The sequence below is a fragment of the Triturus cristatus genome, chromosome 8 (assembly GCF_964204655.1).
Source record: "Triturus cristatus chromosome 8, aTriCri1.1, whole genome shotgun sequence".
NCBI classification, from domain to species: domain Eukaryota; kingdom Metazoa; phylum Chordata; class Amphibia; order Caudata; family Salamandridae; genus Triturus; species Triturus cristatus.
The window spans coordinates 1,132,820,078-1,132,842,533 of record NC_140591.1 but is presented as its reverse complement, the minus strand read 5'-3'; the positions used below and the strand labels follow the sequence as shown (position 1 = coordinate 1,132,842,533).

At 43.3% G+C, this 22,456-nt stretch overlaps 1 protein-coding gene across 1 annotated transcript in view; it reads right to left on the bottom strand.

The window, feature by feature from the left end:
* Positions 1-22,456, bottom strand: part of AFF3 (ALF transcription elongation factor 3) — a 1,727,663-nt gene that overhangs the window by 556,498 nt on the left and 1,148,709 nt on the right. The gene's annotated exons all lie outside the window — the stretch shown is intronic.

Genomic DNA, 22,456 nt, shown 5'->3' with positions numbered 1-22,456 from the left:
TGGACTTAAGTGACACAGAATTATTTGGCATGGAATTGTGTGGTGTGAAATTGTATGGCGTGCAATTGTGTGCCATGGAGTGAAATTTTGAGACATGGAATTGTGAGGAGTGCCACTGTGTGACATGGAGTGCAATTGTGTGGAGTGGGATTAAGTGATGTGGCTGGAATTATGTGACGAGGTGTGGAATTATGTGGTGTGGAGTGAAAGTGTGTGGCATATAGTAGCATTATGTGGCATGGATTTATGTGATGTGCAATTGTGTCGCATGGCAAGGAATTGAGTTGAGTGGAAATATGTTGAGCTGAAATATGTGGCACGAAAGGGAAGAGGCATTATGTGACACAGAGTGGCATTATGTTGTAGGGAGTGAAATTATGTGGCATAGTATGTGGCATGATGTGGAATTATATGTTGTGCACTGAAGTGGAATTATGTGGTATGGAGTAGAATTATGTGGCATGGAATTGTGGGAGTGGAAATTTGTGGCATGAGTGGAATTATGAGATGTGGAATTGTGTGGCATGGAACTGCGAGGCCTTGAGTGGTGTGGAATTATGTGGCATGGGGTGAAATGATGTGGTATGGAGAGGATTGAAAATAGGTGGAGTGGAATTATGTGACCTGGAGGGGTAATATATGGCATAAAATTATGTGGTGTGGAGTTGAATTACGTTGCGTGGAACTTGGTTGCGTGGGATTCTGTGGCGTGGAGTCGAATTGTGAGACATGGAATTGTGCAGCATGGAGAGCAATTGTGTGGCATGAAGGGCAGATGTGTAACTTGGAGTGCAATTGTGTGATGTGGAATGCCATTGTGTGGAGTGGAGTCATGTAGGGAGGAGTGGAATTATGTTACACTTTGTTGAATTATGTGGTGTTCTGTCAAATTATGTGGCATGATGTGGAGTGGCATTATGTGATGTGGAGTAGAATTATGTGACATAGAATTGTGTAGCATGGCGTGGAATTGTGTTGCATTGAGTGGTGTAAAATTATGTGGCATATAATAAAGCATAATTATGTATAGAGGATTTGAGCTCACTGATGGATTGTTATTCAGCTGCTCACTGCATACATCTATTGTAATAAATTGCTCTTAAATGCACATCGGAGGTCAGCGAAATTAATTTAAACCGCCTTCCTTTTCTTAAGTCATGGAAACAGCTGTATTTGTGTTCATATTTTTCAAAAATGTCTGTAATTCATTTCAAACAAACGACGTTTTCGGCAAAACTCACACACGCTGGCGACTGTTTTTTCAGGAACATATATTTCCCGAGAGATATTTACCCACGCGTGTAAAAGCGTGAAAGTGAGGGTTTCAGAATATTGCTGGTACGGATTACTCGAAACATGCATTTCAAACTCAAACTACAGCAGCAATTTGTCAGAATTTCTCTCTTCCCCGTTCCTCCAGACAAGATGCGTCATCGTGCATCTTACGTCTCAATGTGCATGGGGCAGTTCTCTGGTTCACACGCCACCAGTTTATCAACTGAAGCAGCAACCAGTGCCTGTGCGCTTATCCCCAACGCCATTTCAGGAACAAGGCACTTGCGGGATCCGTAGATGTGCTTAATGAAAGAAACGCTAACAAGCAAACATTGGCATAGGTACTGAAGATAGCTCCAACCCCCCCACCTAGTTTAAAATAGCCCCCCCTTAAAGTGTGTATGTAATAGCGCCCCTGACAGCAGATGCAGTGTTTTAAACTTTGATTGGAGAGCTCTGGGGCCAGCATGCATTGGCACGGTGTGATGGTCACTCGTAAAGAAGAACCCACGCGTGCCGGCAGGAACGCCAGTGTAATTAGTGTTGTCAGAGGGAGAACACGTGGAAAGTATGCGGCCAGGAAAGTGTGAGAATGAGCCGGTTAAAGCAGGGCGAGAGGCAGAGAGGAGTAGGTTTTTTTAGCGAGATGGAGAGGGAGGGAACACGGAGAGCTGTGAATGCAAAGAAAGATGTAGCGTTGAGAAAAGGAAGGGTGTAAAAGAGGAAGGTATTTCACGGGTTGCTGATAGCAGGGAGAACGGATAAAGGCAGAGGAGGAGTGAAAGAGGTGAAGCTGGCGAAAGATGAGGAGGGAGCGGAGTGTATGCTCAGAGCTTTGTCATAATGTGTGCTATTAAACGCTGCAGGGTGGCACGACTTGATGGGCAGTGCTCACGAGAGCACACCGACACCCAAACACATGGCATGTGACTCGTGTCGGTTTGTACAGATTTCTATCTGATTTTCATAGTGTTTAGCATTATTGGGGCCCCATAGGTCATTTAAGTGCCTGCTGCTTGTTTCCTCTGACAGACGGTCACTTGAGAGCAATGTATCGGAGTTCGGAGCTGATCAATAACGTGTCCACAGGACCCGATGTGTTCTCGGCTCAGAGGGGAAACAGCAATTAAGGAGGATGTCTCTGTCTCCCTTCACGCCCAGGGAGGAGGGAGATGCGAGCAGAGCATCAAAGGGCTGGGTGAGAAGGGAGGGGGGAATGCAAGGGTCAAAGCGGCGAAAGTAATCGAGCAGAGCATCAAAGGACTGGGTGAGAAGGGAGGGGGGAATGCAATTAGCAGAGGAGCAGCTGTGCACGTGCATGTGATCTCGTGCACTCAAGGTTTAGGCCAGCCAAAAGACTGTGGGTAGCACTTTGAAAATCCCACATATAAAATGTCTCTTCGAGCCTTTGACTCGTGAGACCTAAAAATGACAGAGTGCTTCACAAGAAGGTGTGTAGACAATCAGACATACTTATTCTGTTCTCTCCTGCACTTCCACGCTCCTCCTTACCAAACCCCCTTTGCCTCAAATCACCAAACTACCATTATTAGAAATATTTGTATTTTTTCCATAAGAAACAATCAGCAGTGCAATTGCAACCAGCATGTCAGTTTCTTTCTTTTTTTTTATTTTATTGTCCTCATACGCCATTAAATCTTTCCAGAGCTAGATCGGTTTACTCTGCTGACGCCCTTTTATTGGCAGCAGCAAGAGAGCTCTGATGTTAATGGTTTGCACTTTACACAGAACCCCTCGTGATTGGTCTGTTCCTATCTGTAAGGCCCAAGAACAGACCCGAGTGGTAAAGTAATTCCATGTAGAGGCATAATCATTGGACAAACATACCCCTGAATTTAAAGATTGTCTAACCAACCTATGCATGGTGACCAGAAGGCCCTCTTCTTGCTTTTTTCTTTTTTTGTGGCCATGTCCAATTTCATTACATATTTTATAGAGTTTAGCCAGTCTAAAAAAGTTGGAGGGGTACATTTAATCCAACATTTACAAATTTCTCTACGAGCTAGTAAAATAAGAACACAACTTATTATTATCTAAGGGTAACAGTTCATAATTCGGGAGGATACCAAAGAATATTAAAGAAGTGCTCACCTGAATATCAAACCCAAATATGTCCTTCATACCTTTTATTACAAGACCCCAGAATTGCTGTAATCTAGGGCAGCTTCAGCTTATAAACATATGCTCATCATTAGCTTTATCCTTCCGACACTTTGGGCAGCATGGAATAGTACCCTTTGTAAACTTTGACAGTTTAAAAGGAGACCAATACACTCTGTGAAGAGAAAAGAGATGATTTCTCCTTAAATTGGCAGCTTGGACTGTAGAATATAGTAGGTCAAAAGATACTTGCCATATAGCTTCTGTGTTGACGCCCGGCAAGCACTCGCCCCACAGCTGTGACGGAAGAATAAAGTCCCCGTCTGCCAGATCTATCAGGAGCCAGTAAAGCTTTGACACTTCTTTCTTATAGAGTCTTTTGCAGAAAGTATCAGGAGATATGAGGAAATACTCCCATTCAGATTTGGTAATTGGGTAAAAAAAGACTCATTATATGCCGATGATATCATGGTATATGCCTCAGATCTTGAGAAAACCATTCCCATCATATATAGCCTAGCCCAACAATTTGGTAACATCTCAGGGTATGAGATTAATCAGTCAAAAACTGAGTGCATGGCCTGGAATTCCACAGCTTGTTCCTTTCAACTGAAAAGAGAAATTAGATATGTAGGAATAAAAATCACTCAGGATATCAATGATATACCCAACACAAATCTACGAAAAATTGAAAAAGAAATCTCAGATTCTCTAAAAAGCTGGGCATATTTACCCTTAACACTAATAGGAAGGGTTCCTCTAATAAAAATTATGCTTTTACCTAAATTGATCTTTGTATTTCAAAATATACCGCTAGCCTTTAAAGAAGAAAGCTTGAGGAAAATGCAGTCAAAAATGAGTTCATTTATATGGGCTTCTAAGGGTACTAGAATCTCCTGGAAGAAACTTCGGAGAAGGAAGAACAAGGGAGGGCTAAGTGCGCCTGATATAATTATTTATGCATGGGTTTTCCTAATGAAGGCAGGCAAAATGCTTATGAACGAGCCCAATCTCTCAGATAAAGGAAGGATGTTTAGGGAAATGTTGCAAGACCCAAAAGGAGCCGAACATGTTTATCTATACAAATTCGGAGATCCACGCTTTTTCAAGAAAGTTCGACTGAAATCTTTAAGGGACTTTGCAAACACTTGGTGCAAAATCAGAAAGCTTTTAAAGATCAGCTACTATAGCGCTATGGCGCCTATTTGGGACACACCAGGCTCACCCGAGTAGACTAAAGATTCATTAGTAACACCTTTAAAATCTGCCGGAGTAAATTGCTGGGCCCAACTTATTCCAGAGGGATGTCTGCTACCCTGGGAAGATCTGAAGTTTATAATGGACAATCAATTATCTAAATTTAAATACCTACAAATAAAAAGTTGGTCCCAGGCAGTTGGTATATCGGTGGGTTTTACAAATGGTCAGTTTCTTTCTTACCCCATGTATATGAATCTCTGTGAGCTTAGAACAGGGTTTGTTTATTGAGTGCAGCACATATCTCAGAATCCAGCTACCGACACTGAAAAAGAAATGTTGTAAAATTACGTATAGAACAAAAAATAGGTAACAGTGAATAACAGGGATGTTTTCATCAAAGGATGCTGAGTGACTTCAAATTCACAAAAAGAGGAGCGCTCAAGTTGAGTATGGTGTCACTCAGGACACCTAGGTAAAAACATCCCCGTAATTCACTTTTTACCCACCCATAATTTTATGTATGGGCCCCAAAATCATCTGCTGCAACACAGGGGCAGAGGAGTAATAGGGGAGCTTCACATAACATAGCCTTTCCTCCCTAACCCATATGTGAAAAGATGCCTGACCTGCCACCCTTAACCAACCACCATCATCTTCCCTATCTCCTTCCCCTTCTGCAACTATACATTATGTTTTCAGTCCAAGCAGACAAGCAGTGTACTGAGTTTTGTTATCAACTGTTACTATGTTGTAGCAGTGAATTCCAAGATTTACAATCAGGTGAAAAGGATAGAGCCTTCCAAGGGAAGACATGCATAACAGCGATGAAATAAATGAATGTGTTGACAATATTGAACTCTATATGAGCAAAGCAACTACTTTTCTCGCAGTTCTCGAATAGTCCTCCAGATGGCATCACAGCCTTTCTGAAAGCTGTTTTAGCTGCATAGACGGCATTTGGTGAAAACAATGCAATCTGTGCCCTTTAGATTCAATGCAGATCAAAAGCACATTACCTGCCCGTGAAGCACGCACCTCCCACCCGACAACATTTTGTGAGGACAAAAAATAAGCACTAACTTGTCCTAATGTCTCATGGTGGCTGCATAGATGCTCTAAAAGTCACCATCTCCCTTTCAAAGAAGTTCTGGCTTCTGAGAGAGATTTTTTTAAGAGTCAATATCTGCAGTCAATATTGGACACCATTAGCAAGTGGCATTGACATGCAGCGACTATATATAGTACTCAAGCAAACGGGAGTATTTCAAGAAACCCCTCTCTCTGTCAGCCTCTCAATGTTGCATCGCCCATGGAGCACAGAATAAAAGATCCTTGCACAAGTATGACCATTAACTTCACAATGCAAAAACAAACTCATTGACTACTGATGCCAGTGCACCAAATGTTTTGAGCTCATTGGTGCAAACAAATGGCTCTCTCTGGCGCACGCAAGCGCGATCTGTGGAACGTTGCGCCTACCAAGGGAAGTTGCAATCACTGCAAATCCTTTGGAACGCAAAATAGCAAGACAACTTGTTGCACTGCGAGACAGGAAGGGAGCAGCAATGCCCCATCTCTACTAAGATATGGAACATTCCTATGGTGTCAATGCATGGCGCTCTGAGTGCAGCCTAGCACCAACGCCGGCACCCTTGTGCCATGGTGCCAGGATGCCTGCGTTTCACCAGGATTGTTTTTGCGCAGGAGAGACACCTTCCTGCACAAAAACAATCCTTAGAGTCGTTTTCCTCTTTTTAAGTGTGCTGCAAAATGTAAGACACATAGAAAGAGGAAGTAACGAGGAGAAATAAAGATATTTCTCCTCGTTGAGCCTCTACTGAGAAGGAGTGACATTTTGACACATTCCCAGGTTTGCTAGTGTGAGTAAATCTGGGAATAAGCCAAAATATATAGGTGGATGTATGGGAACGCCCACTGTCCGTCCATGTAAGACCTTCCCGGCACACAATAATGCAAGGCAGGAACTTCTTGAGTTACTCCAGATTTACTATGCCACACAAGGTGGTCTGTGTGACATGGTATTTCTCACTTAAGGCCCGCGGTGCTCTTGTGTCACCATGCGTGAAGCAATGACAATGCAAGTCCTTGATAAATCTTGCCAAAAGTGTGCAAAATTGTGTGGAAAAAAAATCACCAACACCCCCTACTTCTAGATAGTGTAGTGGAATTTATTTTTCCAAAATGAGGATAAATAATAAGTTGAGGTGTGTTACACCTTAACGTCTTTGGCTTGGGAAAGCATCAAATCCGTCTTTTAGTACTAGAAACTAGCATTTAATTTGCAACAACTCAAATACATCAGTCAAAAGATTAATCAATTTAAAATGCTTTCTCATGATTTCTCATCTTAGCTTTTGCCAGAAAATTCTGCTTGATTTCTATTGTCAAAGCACTCTGCGGGCAGAGCGGGGCAAGGTCACATATTTGAATGCGATCTTTTTGAACAACACAGGGCAGTGCACTGTGGAAGGAAATTTGGAATTATGTTTCACTGCACCCACTGCTTTATTTGTAAATGAGCTCAGATGCCATAATAATGGCTGCCTGTCTGCTACTGCCTGCTACATTAGTGCCAAATAACTACAACAACTATACCTAGGACTTAGTAACCATACTTTCGCACCAGTACGAGTGCTCAAAGGGCTTACTGGCCCGACCTTTCCTCGTTACTCTCACCCCACTTTTGGACTATTATTGCTTTATATATCCACTTTTGTAGTGGAAACCTGGACCACAAGGAAAGGTACTGTTTGTAATCCACATGGACTGTGAATATTGATGAAGCATACTATCGTGGCTTTTCAAATAGCACATCTCAACACATCTACTTGGTTGAGCACTGTCTGAGACTATAATTGCCCTGAAGAAGTCCATTGTTAAGGCTGAAACGCGTTGGCTGTCTCCACTGCATATGTGTTATGCTTTTGAAGAAAAGAAAAGAAAGAGAAGAACTGCATACAATTTCTTTGTTTGACTGGGATGTTTTCTCCCCTTATCCTCAATGTGTTATTTATGTGGTGCACCTCTAAGCTCTATATTTATACCTATGACTTATTTTCAATGAGGGAGGGATATGCAACAGTAGCATGAACCTCAGTTACTGAGACAAAGCAAATGGAGAGAACGCATAAAAGTCTTGTACGTTTACTGATGGATAAAAATGCATACATTGTGAAAATGTCATTTTACAAAATTAAATGAAACTTTTGCTTGGTCATGATTTGTAACCGAGGCTTTAACTTTAAATGTACAAGTTGTACTGGTTTGAGTAAGGCAACTAAAATAAGCACATGCAAGAGTATTTTATTGCTTTTGTTTAATTGGAACTAAAGCTTTACAAAAATGGATACAAATGAAATATTCAACCGCAGATGAAAAGGTGACCATCTATTCAGGCCAAAAACAGTAGATTTATAAAAATGTCTTACTGCGACCCTTGTGGTTTTAGATAGTCTTCCATTCGGCAGTGGACTCAGGGGTTTATTTACTAGGATTTCATGCCATGTTTGCATCACAAAAGTGACGCAAATTGATGCAAAATCTGTTTTTACCTATTTACTTTCCCGCGCTAAACCAGTTTAGTGCAGGAAAATCACTTGAAAGCAACGCAAAGCAGCCCATAGCGCTGTTTTGTATTAATTAGCGCCAAGGGGGCATACCATTGGTGGTGCATGGGCGTTCCCATGCAACCATCCAATGTTTTTGACTTAAAATCCTATTTATTTAAAAAAGAAGACGGGGTTTTTGGCCAAAAAACGGGCCCATTTCAAATAGGCAATATGAAGCAGAAATGTTTTCATTTCTCCTTTCTTTTCTGACTTTACATGTACAGCACACATACAATGTGGGAAAAGATTTAAAGTTAGTCTAAGCATAGTATTTCGTCCTGGAAGGGTATTCTTCCAGTACAAAACCTATGCTAGACTCACAGAGACACCTTTGCACCATGGTGCAAAGGTGTGTCCGTGATGTACAGTGGCACATTTCTGTGCTGGCGCTAGGGAGAAAGGAGGGGAGAGCCATATTTCTGTAAATATGGCGCTCTCGTTCTAATGCAGTGTAGTGCAGCGCAGCATTTGCAACTGCTCTACTTCCCTGCATGATCATCTAGTGAATCTGGACCCCAGTTTACTAGAACAAAAGTCAAAGTCACTCTTTACAATTAAGGCAGATTTACCGGGTGTAACATTATCCTGTGGAAAATTTATTACAACACCATGGGTTTTTATCTTAGGGCTTCTAACCTCCAATACCGAGTGTTTCAGGTTGGATTAAAAGACAGTGGGCCTAATTTCGAATTTTGCGGCCAAATCCTCCCTCCTAATTTACAAGTTGTCAGACCTTCAATATCTTGAGAAAAGAGCTTACTTTGGTCTGTCACTGAGATAGTGCTCCAATGGCCCGATGGAGTATGGGCAGTAGGGGCTTTGGTGATTCCACCGCCTGCTCCATTTAGAGTGGGAGCTTGAATGGCTAGATTTCACTGTCCTTCAACACCAGGTAAAATCTGGTGGTAAGGGACAGTGAAAACATTTAAATGACCACCTCACAATAGGAGACAACTCCCATGGGGTGGGAATCATTAGTTTTTGATTTTTCAGAAATAAACTCCAGATTAGGGAGGTTATATTTTTTGAAAAACCAAAAACATGTTAAAAGTTTGACAAACGTCTGTCAATTTGACAGCACCATCCATGATACTTTCAACCCATTGAGAGGAACCACTGTAATGGAGGTTACTGCCAATGACTAGAGATGTCTGCAGGACTGGCTGACATCTCTAAATGCAGAGGATGGATAATCTGTCATGGTGACAGAGTAAAATACAAACCATAATCAGTACTTTAAATCAGTACCAATGTATAAAAAAATTTGTGTCGCAACCTCGTTCAAACCACTTTTCTCTATACAAATTTGTCCAGGAAATCTCTGGAGAAATGACTGCTTGAAAAACTATGAGGTATGATATTACCGCACATCCTGTAATCCAGTTGATGATTCAAACACTGCTCACAGGTTTAGGGTTCCGCCTAACCTCGGAATTTGGGCCATAGTTTTATGTTTTATGATCTGAAGTCCAAAGCAGATATCAGCAGTGAAAGACAGAAGTTCTATTCCACATGGTGAAATTCCAACAACCAATCAACTGCCCCACTCCTTGAGAGGACTACAGACCTCCACTAAAATCCCTGCAACATGGGAATCTTCTTTGGCTCATCAGGTCAGGAGTATCGCTAAAAATATGTTCTTGTACATATGCCCCTATATGGAATTCTGCCTTGCTGCTCCTGCCAAAGCAGATAAAACATGTCCTCAAAATGGTTTGTCCAATGAGATGAAAGCAACTTTGGTCAAACAAACGAACGAAATCCTGAGGCCGACCCACTTGGACATCTTTCTTGCCTTGGTGACCCTCTCATGAGTCTTACTCGTGGCTGAGCAAGGCCTTGAATGGCTTCTATATTGTTCACAACTCTCTGCACAATTAGATGACACATTTCTCACAAAACTAATGAAACCATACAAAACAGCCAGACTCCTTAAGTAGGCTCTCAAGTGATAGAGTGAAATCTAAGCCTTTTGTCAGTTAAAGCATAAAACCAATGGACCTGTGTCACATAGGAACCGTCGTTGATCGTCATATTAAGAGTATCACTAAATATGTGTTCCGGCATGTAGGCCTCCAGTGTGGAATTTTGCCTTACTGCTCATGTCCACAACAGACTACCCTTGTCTTCAAAATGGTCAGGTTCGCCCCAGGCCAAGACAGCAACTTTGCCTGATCAAATGAACCACTAGCTGCTGGTTGAGTAAAGACTTGAATGCCCTCTGTCTTTTTCACAAATCTACCAGCAATTAGGTGACACAGTGAGGGCAACACTCGTTAGAGGTTAAATGGGGTCCCATGGACCCCACCAGGGATCCCCCCCTGCAGGTGGGTGCAGTCACTCACTGAACCCACTTGCAGGGGGGCGCTCTCCCCTCTTTAAGGTGCAGGCAGGTGCCGCATGAACATAGAAAGATGGAGCAGCTGCTTCAGTCAGCTGCTCCGTATTACACTGAATGGATTGAATTGTTATTCTTCTCTACTTGTATTATGGGTGTTAAAAAATACATGAACATTAAAATGTCCGCATTCTTTGTGCTAATGGTAGCTCAATTGAGCTAGAACCCATGTGATGATTAGGACAAGGTGTCGTTGTCTCCCAATCCGTCACTGGAGTAAGGAATGTGGGAGCACTGTTGAACAGGAGGTTGGTTAGAGGATGGACAAGAAAAGGCAAGGTATTCTTTGTGAAGCTAACTTAGATATGGAAACATCTATGGACAGTGTAACATGAGGCCATTAACAGATGGCATTTACCAACGAAAGACTTCTCCTAGTTGAAGTGAAGCTTGACTAAGACATGTGTGGCACTATAAGCAAAGGTTTTGCCATACTTACTCTTGTTGTACACTCCTAAATTCCGAGAGTAAGTTAGGACTATTCCAAGAGAACTACATGTCCATGTCACACCCACTCATGCATCAGCCTTTTAGAACTGGGCCATGTCTCCAATGTCAGAGCAATGCATTTGGCTTACTCTTGTGTAGGCATGTGACATCACTCCCCAAGTCCCTCCCTGGTCCCATCTAAACCCCTCTTACTCCTCCCTAATCCACTCTCCTTTTGTAGTAAGTCTGCCCTGTTTCCCAGGCACTCCCTTCAGTCCCACCCACATTTACTACTAAAACCTATAAATAAGTGTGCAAAGACTCGACAGTCAGGGCAGAATAATCTGTACACATAAATATAAGTAAATGCAGAGACATAAAACTCAGCAAGTAGTTTGTGAAATGCAATTTGTAGTACATTTTATAGTACTATAAAATATACTACAAAGAGCAGTTTGTGAATCAAGTCCATTGTTATTTGCAGATTCTGCCTCTAAGTTCAGTATTTTTAGAAACAAATTCTAAACTAAAGTTGGGCAACTCAAGAAACCTAAATGCAACTCCTGAGGCATATGAGAGTGTCTGGTTGTTTTTGTGAAATTTACATAAAAGCAGATATAATGTTTAAGCAGCTCAGAAAAGTGTAGCATTTTCGTGTGGGGAATCAGAGTCCCCCACCAGATTTTCAATCCTTATGCTAAAGAACATGTTTATCGAGGGGCACACTGTTAAGGGGTGAAGTAAAGCATTTAGGGACTGATTTAGAGTTTGGAAAATAGGTTATTAACTCATAAACATGACATATATCCATAGTATTACAAGAGCATTATATCCAATGGCACTTGTGATATGGTGGACGGGGTGGGATATCTGTCACTTTTGTGATGGAGTAACTCGCCCTCCATAATCTAAATCAGCCCCTTAGTTATCAGAAACTCACGAACTTAATTCATAGAGAATACGGATCAAATGTAGTTAAGAATATGGAAAATCCGTAACGGGTGGATTTTCTCCATTCTATATGGATGGACAAGCAGGAACAAGAATGTAGCTGTTTCAGGAGGACGGAGCTGCGAATTGTAGTGAAAACCCACAAACGTGTATATATATGATATTATGATCAATGTGCATATAGTTTCTCACTGTGGAAACATGCACAAGTATTGCCATGAGAGGCAGACTTAAGTCCCTTTCCAATGCTGGGAATTGGAGGCAGCATCCTCCAGAGATTTTACGTTGCCCTGTGAAGAAACAAAGAATCCTATGATGTTAATGCACATTTCTAAATTATTTACTCCTGCAGTATTTTCTAACCGGTCAAAATTCCAAAAGAGAAAAATGCAAATTAGATAACGCATGGCAATCTATGTCTGTTGTAGATATCTAGGGGGGCTTATGGGACTTTTTGTGTAGCCAATAATAGTCAGAAATGGACTCCAAATGTAGGAGTAATCCTATAGGACAAGATGTTCCCCTTCTTAAAAGGAGACATGAAATATAAAATCCAAAATTAGATGTGAACAGATAGAGTCATTGGAATGGTAGCTGTGGGTGCTAAACAATGAAGCAAGGGTCTAAGTAAATGTGTGGGCATTCAGTGATAAACTCTTTTGTTGACAAATGAGATTGATCGGCCAAACCTAGGATATATCAAGCTACAGTCCTATGTTTGGATTTCTACCAAATATCAGATCTTTCAGAGTTTCACAATGTTGTCTCAATCATGTTTTACTATGGTGCATACCAGTTTTTACACATATTGTATTGTCATTGTTATATGTATAGCATCATTTTGCTGGTGGTCTGGGATTTAAAGTAATGTGTGTTCCATATTGACTCTCAGAGGGGCAGAAACAGCTATGAGATAAATATTGGGTCTTATATTAGCGGTAATGTGTGCACAGTATATATGAGTTGTGTTTATTTTTTGTGAGTATGGCGTATACATGTTTGGTATATCTCATCTAACTATCCATTAAATATTACTGACCATGGGTGTACCAGACGACACAGTATTGGTATTGGGTACATGCTAGTTGGTTTATAGAGGCTGCTTGTGCAATGTGATGTTTCCTGAGTTTTAATGCTCTGCTTGTTTGCTGGTTTGGTGTTTTGTCATAATAATGGTTAAGATACATGCATGGGTTCGAGTAAGGCTCCTTGTATGCAGGCATGAACATTCCGGTAAGCTTGTGTGGGAGGGAGCTGAGCCTAAAATGGTAATAAACATGGACGCTGTAGTGTTGCTAGTGACACACTTCCAGAGAACTGAACATTAATTCAGTGGTGAATGTGGTTGAAGCAGGGAGTTGTGTGCATGAAGGTTTGTTGCTGACATCAAGGCACCCCAGGACATTATGGACTTCTACAGGAGTCATGTATGTTGCTTGCACTCCTCAAAATATACATCCAACCTTACCATGAGCTTCTGCAAAGTATGATTGTTTCTGACGCTATGAAGCTGCTAACCAAGTGATTTTTCACCTATTAAAAGATCCTGATAGAGACCATAACAGGTTGCAGAAGCATTTCAGTCAATAAATGATACATCACTCCACTCTACATTACTCCTCTATAAACATCCCACTCTATGCTAATCCACTGTACACCACTTCAATCAACCCCACTGTACACCACTCAACTATACACCAATCCACTGTACCTTATTACACTCTAGACCACTCCATTCTGCGACACTGCAGTCTATGGCACTCCATACTCCACACTCTACACTACTCCACTCCACTATACTCTACTCCACTCTTTTCTAAGCCACTCTACTTTACACTCTACTCTATTCCACTGTACGACACTCCACTCTACGCAACTTCACTTTACCCTACTCCATTATATGGCACTCCAATCTATGTCACTACTTTGCACACCATTACATTCAACGTTATTCCACTCTACACCACTCCAGTCTATGCTACTCCAGTGTATGCAACTCCACTTTACGCCACTACACTCTATGCATTCCACTGTACGCCCTCCACTCTGCAACACTGTACTTTACACCACTCCACAGTGCATGATTACACTGTACTCCACTACAGTCTGTGCCACTCCACTCTTCGCCACTTCCCTATTTGCTATTTAACTCTACTACACTGTGCAACAATGCACTCCTGTCAGTGTGCAGTGCTCTACTTGACTCTATACCTTTTTACAACGCTGTATTCCAGTCTACAACTCTCTACGCAACTCCCTTTATGCCGCTCGTCCAACTCAATATAATCTACTTTATAAAACACAACTCCACTGTACTGCACTATCCTCCACTACTGCACTCTATGCCACTCCACGGTATGCTATTCTATGCACCTCAACTCTACAGCAGCCTATCCCACTCTACTCTACCATACTGTACTGCATTCTCCTCTACTCCATGCCATGCCACTCCACTGTCACTCCACTGTACAAAATCTGAATCCACTCTGTGACACTCCACTCTACTTCACTTCACTCCACGCCATTCTACTCTACAATATGCTACTCTACTCTATGCTACACCACTCCACTCTACTGACCTGCACAACACTTCACCCTACTCTATGGCATTATACTACGCTCCACTCTACACTGCTCCACTCTACCACACTCTACTTCACTCTATGCAAATTTACTCTACAAGAATCTATTACCACTTTATGCACATACACTCCACTGTACAACACTCTAAGCGATGCTACTACACTTTCCAACACTCTACAACACAACAATCCACTGTACTGTACATGACACCATTCCAATTTAAACACGTAAGTTGAATCTACACTATGCCTGTACTCTCTAGTGCATCCCACACCACAGTACTATTCAATACGCCACTGCACTATATACAAATTTACTCCAATGTATGCTACACCACTCCATTCTACTCCACTCTACTCTACTCTACAAGAATCCACTCAACTTCACTCCACTCTACACCACTCCACTCTAACCCCTCCACTCAAACCCACTCCTCTGTACAGTATTTCACTTTACGCCACTTCACTGTACCACACCCCACTCTACTCCACGCAATGACAATACACTCTATGACACTTTCCAACTCTCTATGACACATCACTCCACAGTACAGTACAAGATGTCACTCCAATGTATAACACTTTACTCGACTCTACACTATGCTTGTCCATTCTAGTGCACTCCACACCACTGTACTATACAATGCGCCACTGTGCTATATAACAATTTACTTCACTGTACGCTATGCCATTCCATTCTACTCCACACCACTCTGAACCACTTAACGACACTCCACTCTTCTCCACTCCACTCTAAAACACTCTAATCTACCACACTCCACTCTACTCCACTGCACTCTATGACACTACACTCTACGACGGTACACTGTACTACAGTCTCCTCCAATCTACTGCACTACACTACACTTAATTACACTCCACAGATAACAGTAAACTCTACAATCTGAAGCACATTTTCATTTTTTAATAACCATTCCAAATAACTGGTGCACCTCCACTATATTAACTATAACTCGCCACTCTATCATTCACTGTGTTCTCACAAAAGATGTGATTTGAGATGTCATAACTATTATTGTAAATACTATTATTTTAGATGGTATAAGTGATATAAGGGTATAAGCAGTGCATGGAGAAGGCATTGTGTATGTAGGTGCATGAGTTCTACTAATTTGAAGGTGTTGCTTGAATTATAAAATAAAAGTATACATTTTGAATTTTGCATTTGTGTGTAGTTTAGGTTTGGTTTGCAAATAATAAATTCAGTTATAATAATTTGAAGGCGGTGCGTAATTTATACATTAAAAGCATAGCTATAACTTTAGAATTTGTAATGTTTGTGTATTTAAAGTTTGAAAGAATAAATAAAGTTTCAAGAGAATGCCTTGACTGCCTGATCGCTGCTGTGAGAGCCAAAGCCCAAAAATGATGCTTTTGGAAGTTCATTGAGCGTCCCAGTAGAACCTATTCGAAGGGATCCAGAAATGCTCGACAGTGCTTGTCACAAGGATCGCCCACTACTTCTGACTCTCCAAGACCCTGCAGTAACCAGCAGAGCATGATGCATATTAGTTTTCTTAATGAATTAATTGTGGCATATTCTGATTTGTACGTGGAGTATTAAGTCAATTAAAAATGTTTTGAGTATCCTACTTTGTATATATATGATGCTCTAAAGCTTGCATCTTTTGATACTTATGATAACATTTTAAAGTTGGAGGTCAGACCTATCTATAATGACACACTTTCTGAAGGAGGAAAATGCATACTTATCATAAGGCTTAAGTTAAGTACAATGAAGAGGAGCTGATATTTACTTATGTCATTACACAGGAAGTGGGCGATGTGTGCACGATCAGTGATTTAGAAAACACAAAAAGAGGACCCTTTCCTATAGATGGAGTCAAGTCCATCAAGAGCTGTGAATGAATTCAATCTTAGAAGGGATCATCAGGTTAGAAGTATATGAACTTTGCTAGAGGTAAGTGAACTTTCATGGAACTTTCTTGGAATTTGATGACAATAAGGAGGCTGCCCTATTTGCTGAAAGATGGTATGGAGGATTATAGATTCCTGAGCAGGGGCAAAGTACAGCCTTTTTCTGATCGCATTTTAAGCCAGTCAGGGATCATCCAGTGATACTGATGGATACAATAGAGAAGGAAACGGTTTAGGTGAGGATAGGAGACATGCTCGAGGATAAACGTTTTCCCTATCTCATGGTCACCCCTTTGGTTTAATACTCAAGAAAGAACGGGTGAGTTCTTGATGATTCACCAGTTGAATAGTCCAAGAGGGGACACTGTTAAAACATCCTGGGTAGGGTGGACTATACTATGGCTTACAGGCCTTTTGAAGAAACAGAAATGTCATGGTGAGAGGCTCAGGGCCACCGCTATGTTTGGAGAATATAAATCAGCATTCATGCCCAATTACCCAGGATGTTACCTCTTGCTGGCTTTTACAACAGATGGAAAACATTACTGTGAAAAATTATGCTAATAGATTGCACAGTTTTTGGAAAAGGGGGTGGTGATGGACAGAGTTTCTGAATGATGCAGAATACTCTTACCAAGTCAAGAGATCATGGTTTTAATCCATCACCGTTTTTTAGCTCACTGCACCATCCCAGCTCAGAACCCGGCTACATGCAAATTAGTCTGTTCCTGTCCCAGTGCATGATGGGAACAGGGCAAACCAAACTACCAAGCCAATTCTTATACTGGGAAGGAAACAAGCTTCCGGGGACCGGTTTCTGGCATCACAGCCTTCGTCGGCCCGGCTTGCTTGAATCCTGATGGTGCAATGAGCAAAGGACTCACGTCTGAGTATACCCTCCCACACTGAGTGTGGATAAAATCGATTTTGGAAAAGGGGGTGGTGATGGACAGAGTTTCTGAATGATGCAGAATACTCTTTCCAATCGATTTTATCCACACTCAGTGTGGGAGGGTATGCTCAGACGTGAGTCCCTTGCTCATTGCACCATCAGGATTCAGACAAGCCGGGCCGACGAAGGCTGTGATGCCAGAAACCGGTCCCCCGAAGCTTGTTTCCTTCCCAGTATAAGAATTGGCTTGGTAGTTTGGTTTGCCCTGTTCCCATCATGCACTGGGACAGGTACAGACTAATTTGCATGTAGCCAGGTTCTGAGCTGGGATGGTGCAGTGAGCTAAAAAACGGTGATGGATTAAAACCATGATCTCTTGACTTGGTAAGAGTATTCTGCATCATTCAGAAACTCTGTCCATCACCACCCCCTTTTTCCCAAATCGATTTTATCCACACTCAGTGTGGGAGGGTATGCTCAGACGTGAGTCCCTTGCTCATTGCACCATCAGGATTCAGGCAAGCCGGGCCGACGAAGGCTGTGATGCCAGAAACCGGTCTCCGGAAGCTTGTTTCCTTCCCAGTATAAGAATTGGCTTGGTAGTTTGGTTTGTCCTGTTCCCATCATGCACTGGGACAGGTACAGACTAATTTGCATGTAGCCAGGTTCTGAGCTGGGATGGTGCAGTGAGCTAAAAAACGGTGATGGATTAAAACCATGATCTCTTGACTTGGTAAGAGTATTCTGCATCATTCAGAAACTCTGTCCATCACCACCCCCTTTTTCCCAAATCGATTTTATCCACACTCAGTGTGGGAGGGTATGCTCAGACGTGAGTCCCTTGCTCATTGCACCATCAGGATTCAGACAAGCCGGGCTGACGAAGGCTGTGATGCCAGAAACCGGTCCCCCGAAGCTTGTTTCCTTCCCAGTATAAGAATTGGCTTGGTAGTTTGGTTTGCCCTGTTCCCATCATGCACTGGGACAGGTACAGACTAATTTGCATGTAGCCAGGTTCTGAGCTGGGATGGTGCAGTGAGCTAAAAAACGGTGATGGATTAAAACCATGATCTCTTGACTTGGTAAGAGTATTCTGCATCATTCAGAAACTCTGTCCATCACCACCCCCTTTTTCCCAAATAGATTGCACAGTGCCATACTTAGGTCTGAGCATCTTAGAACATTCCTAGCATCTTATCATAGTAAGGAAATAAAATACAGACTAATTGGACAATTTACTGTTTAAAAGTTGGAAGGCTATTGATGTGGAGATATAGCAGAAAATTATTCTGAAGTTAGGTGTGCCATTGGCACTGGAAAGATGCAAGGAATTACAGACCTAACTGCCTGTTTTGGGGGATTGAGACATATACAGTCAAACAGTAATCAAGACTATTGTTGGGCTACAAGAAGGCATTCAGAAGAGCAGATGATCCAAAAAGGTCACTGTTAAACGCCTGTGGTCCCCGAGAAAGCAGCTTAATTTTGTTCAAAGGGTAATAATTCTAGGAAGTCAATTTCCAAGCACTTGCCCACAGCGACAGTGGGCTATATCCCAATTTTAATTTCACTCACCTTTCCAAGGGCAAAAATCAAGATCTTCAGATCTACGATGAAATTTTGAGATATTCCAATTGGATTTCATTGTGTAAAGGGGAGATAAAGACCAGAATAGAACTGAAACTGTAAATTGATGCTATGAGATTTTTTGTCAGGGACAGCAATAGACCATGCACCATGGGGTGGCGGAGGGACAGCTCATTAGGCGCTTAGATAAACCATTTCAAACAGTGCCCTTCTTTAGTATCATTGCACATGCGTGAACACATGCTGACAAATTGGAGCGTCATTTTGTGCTTAGGCAGCTTGTCGATAGTGGATGATAACGCAGCGCTGAGCAAGCACAAAAACAGCTGCCCACAGATCCTGAGACTTTTCTGGACATTGATATTGAAATGTTTGAAAATTAATCTAAGTTTACTCAAATTACAAAAAAGAGGGTTTTTGATAACCTAGCCTGATTACTATTCAGAAACTAGATTCAAAGGCAGAAAACAGCATGAGCACATTCCCACAAGCTCTTTTTGAGTTTTGGGTCATGGTGAATGAGTTGGCAGTGACACTGTGTACACCTCAAACACTGTACACGAACGAGGGGACTATTGTGAATCATCAGGGCTGACAAAGATTAACACTTGCTGACAGAGCAAGTGACTGATGCATTTCACCAATAGACAATTCAAATGGACAAAAGAAAGTCATGGCAGGCTGCTCTGAGATTTGTATCGAAAGGCCACAAGAAATGAGACGTCCTGGTGGGTTTAAAAGGGAGAATGATATTGATGAGTTTGGGAAGAACCAAGAAGGGGCCATCTGATAGAGGCGAGGGAATCACCATGCTGTTACTTGACTTGAATGAGCACTATGCTGGGAAATAAGACGTTGAACCAAGTGTGAGGAAGACACAGGTAGAATGAGGTCAAAATCCAATGACTGCCCGCATGTGGCATAAACACTTTGCTGGCTGGAAAATGCAGTGTCAGGCATATATTTTTATGAATTGACTAGTGTTGGACTTGGCCCTTTTTGCAGGGTCATCCCTAAACTTTTTGCCTTTCTCCTAGCCTTTTTTCTGACATGGTGTTGGTGGTTTTAGGACTCTGGGCACTTTAGCACTGCTGTTCAGTGTAAAGTGAGTGTGCTCTCTGTGGCAAATATGGTAAGATTGGTCTACATCTGTTTGGCCTATTTAATTTACCTGTCAGTCCCTTGTAAAGTGGTATGTCATACACCCAGGGATGGTAAATTACATGCTACTGGTGGGCTTGCAGCGCTGATTGCGCCACCCACCAAAGTAGCCTTTCAAACCTATCTCAGGCCTCTGCCATTGCAGGGCCCATGAGCGCAGTGTTACTGCCACTGTGACGTGGCACCTAAAGTGTGTGCCTTGTCTGTGACCCCCCTTTTACTACATGTCAGTTACCCCTAAGGTAGGCCCTAGCTAGCCCTATGGCCAGGGTGCATTGTAGGTAAAAGATAGGACATGTACCTTAAGTGTGTGACATGTCCTGGTAGTGACAAACAGCCATTTTGGTTTCTCACTACTGTGGGGCTGCCCTCCCATAGGAATGCATTGGGGATTCTCTGATAAGTGTTTCAGTGGTAATTCCTGATATGAGAGGTGCAGCATGGTCAAGTTGGGTATGTTTGGAATAGTGATAATAAATGCTACGCAATGGTGTGCGCAGATTTATTATAACTATTTTAGAAATGCCACTTTTAGAAGTTGGCATTTCTGTGTGCTAAGTGTCTACCTGCCTGATATGAATTGCATGTCTGGCTTTTGAGTGACAGGGGCTGGTGAGGTGTGTGGCTCCATGAGGGGCAGGGTGAGTCAGCACTAGGCTGAATGGGACATCTGCATTTCGAGTAGTGGGAGGAGAAGTCCCTGGTCCCTGAATAGGTCTGTGCCTAGCCTGTACAATGTTGGCTCCGCCCCCCTGTGGTGTCTCTGATGACAAGCGCCCACCTGACAAAGGGAAAGAGGAGCATTGTAAACAAAGTGCTCCTATTCCGCCCTGAACCAGTTTTGGCTGGTTCCCCCACGCCGTGTGCCAGGACAGACAAAGCCAAGAGGTGATATAAATATAAGGGCTGTGACCCCATGAAAGTTGAACAGTGCTTGTGCATACTTGGGCTGGGGGGGGACACTCTGCCAGGAGGAACTGCCGTGGGACCCAGCTGCAGCTTCTTGGGGGTCCCTGCGTGCTGGAATGCCTGGCTGCGCCCTGCTGGGGTGTCCCCAGCCCCAAGGACTTGTTATTCCTGCCTGCTGGATTCCTTGAGGTACCTAGCGCTTCTATTTCTAATTTGCAGCACTGGGTTGCAACTTGGAGATTCCCCTACACAGCGTGGGGAGCGGGTGCCCACCCTGCGATGTTGGGAAAGGAGCGGGAGCCCACCCGGTGTTTTGCCAGAGTAGCGGGAGCCCACCCCACATTTTTGTGGTTATCAGCGGGAGCCCAGCCCGCATTTGTGTAATTACTTGGAGGAGCCTACCCCCTGGTTTTCATGCCAAGTTCGCGGGAGCCCACCCCGCATCGATGCCCTTCTAGCGGGAGCCTACCCCGCATTGTGATGTCTCCCAACGAAGTGGGCCGTCGCCGAGACGAGCAGCGACCCGGAAGCCAGGTGCCTGCCGCCTGACTCGGGCAGGGCCAACTGAAGAGCGGCGAGGTGGAGCCGGCAGAAGGAAGCAAAGTCAGAAGCAACAGGAAGTCAGGCAACTTGAGCCTGACCGTGGGCGGGGCTCCCAAGAGGGAAGGGAGAGTCCCGCGTGTCACCAGCGCGAAGGAAACCTTGCACCACAGGAAGACTGGCCTCCAGACACCGGACGTAAGGTCAACCAAGCCTGGTTGTGGGTGGGAGACTCCCGCAGTGGGAGCAAGCATTGAGGACCAACCTGGAGACCTGAGCAGGAGACCAGCGGAGTCCCGAGAGCGCCCCGGTGAGTGGGGCTGGCATGTAAGCTGTTTCCTTAGGCGCCAGTGGGGCCCACGCTGATTTCTTTTAGGGGGCTGAGGCGTATTGGTGCCAAGAGATGGCACAAGGGAGAGCCCAGGGAAACGGGGCTCCCGAGGCACTGAGAGTGCCAGCGCTGCTCTTCATAGCTGCACTGCCATTGCAGGCAGCTGCTACATGGGCAATATTGTTTTGAGAGTCCTGGAGAGGGACTCAGGAGGCTTAGTGGTACTAGGACTTGCTTCACTTCCCAGCTGCACCGCAGGTCGCGGGCGGCTGCAACATTTGGGGGCATCTTTGTTAGGGATGAGGAAGGGGTGAGTTGCACCCCACGCCCCAGCGCACTTGCACACTTGTGTAAGCTGCATTGGCAGCCAGAGGGCCACTTGGAGGGTCCTAGAGTTACGCCTTGACATTTTTGGGACATAGGGCATTTGATCCCCAGGGAAAGGCCATTTGGCCTGGGGACAGTTTTGTGATTGGTAGGGCGCAAGGCCCTCATGTGATGCCCCTTACACAATGTGTTTATGTTGATGATTTATGCCCCATGTGTTGATGC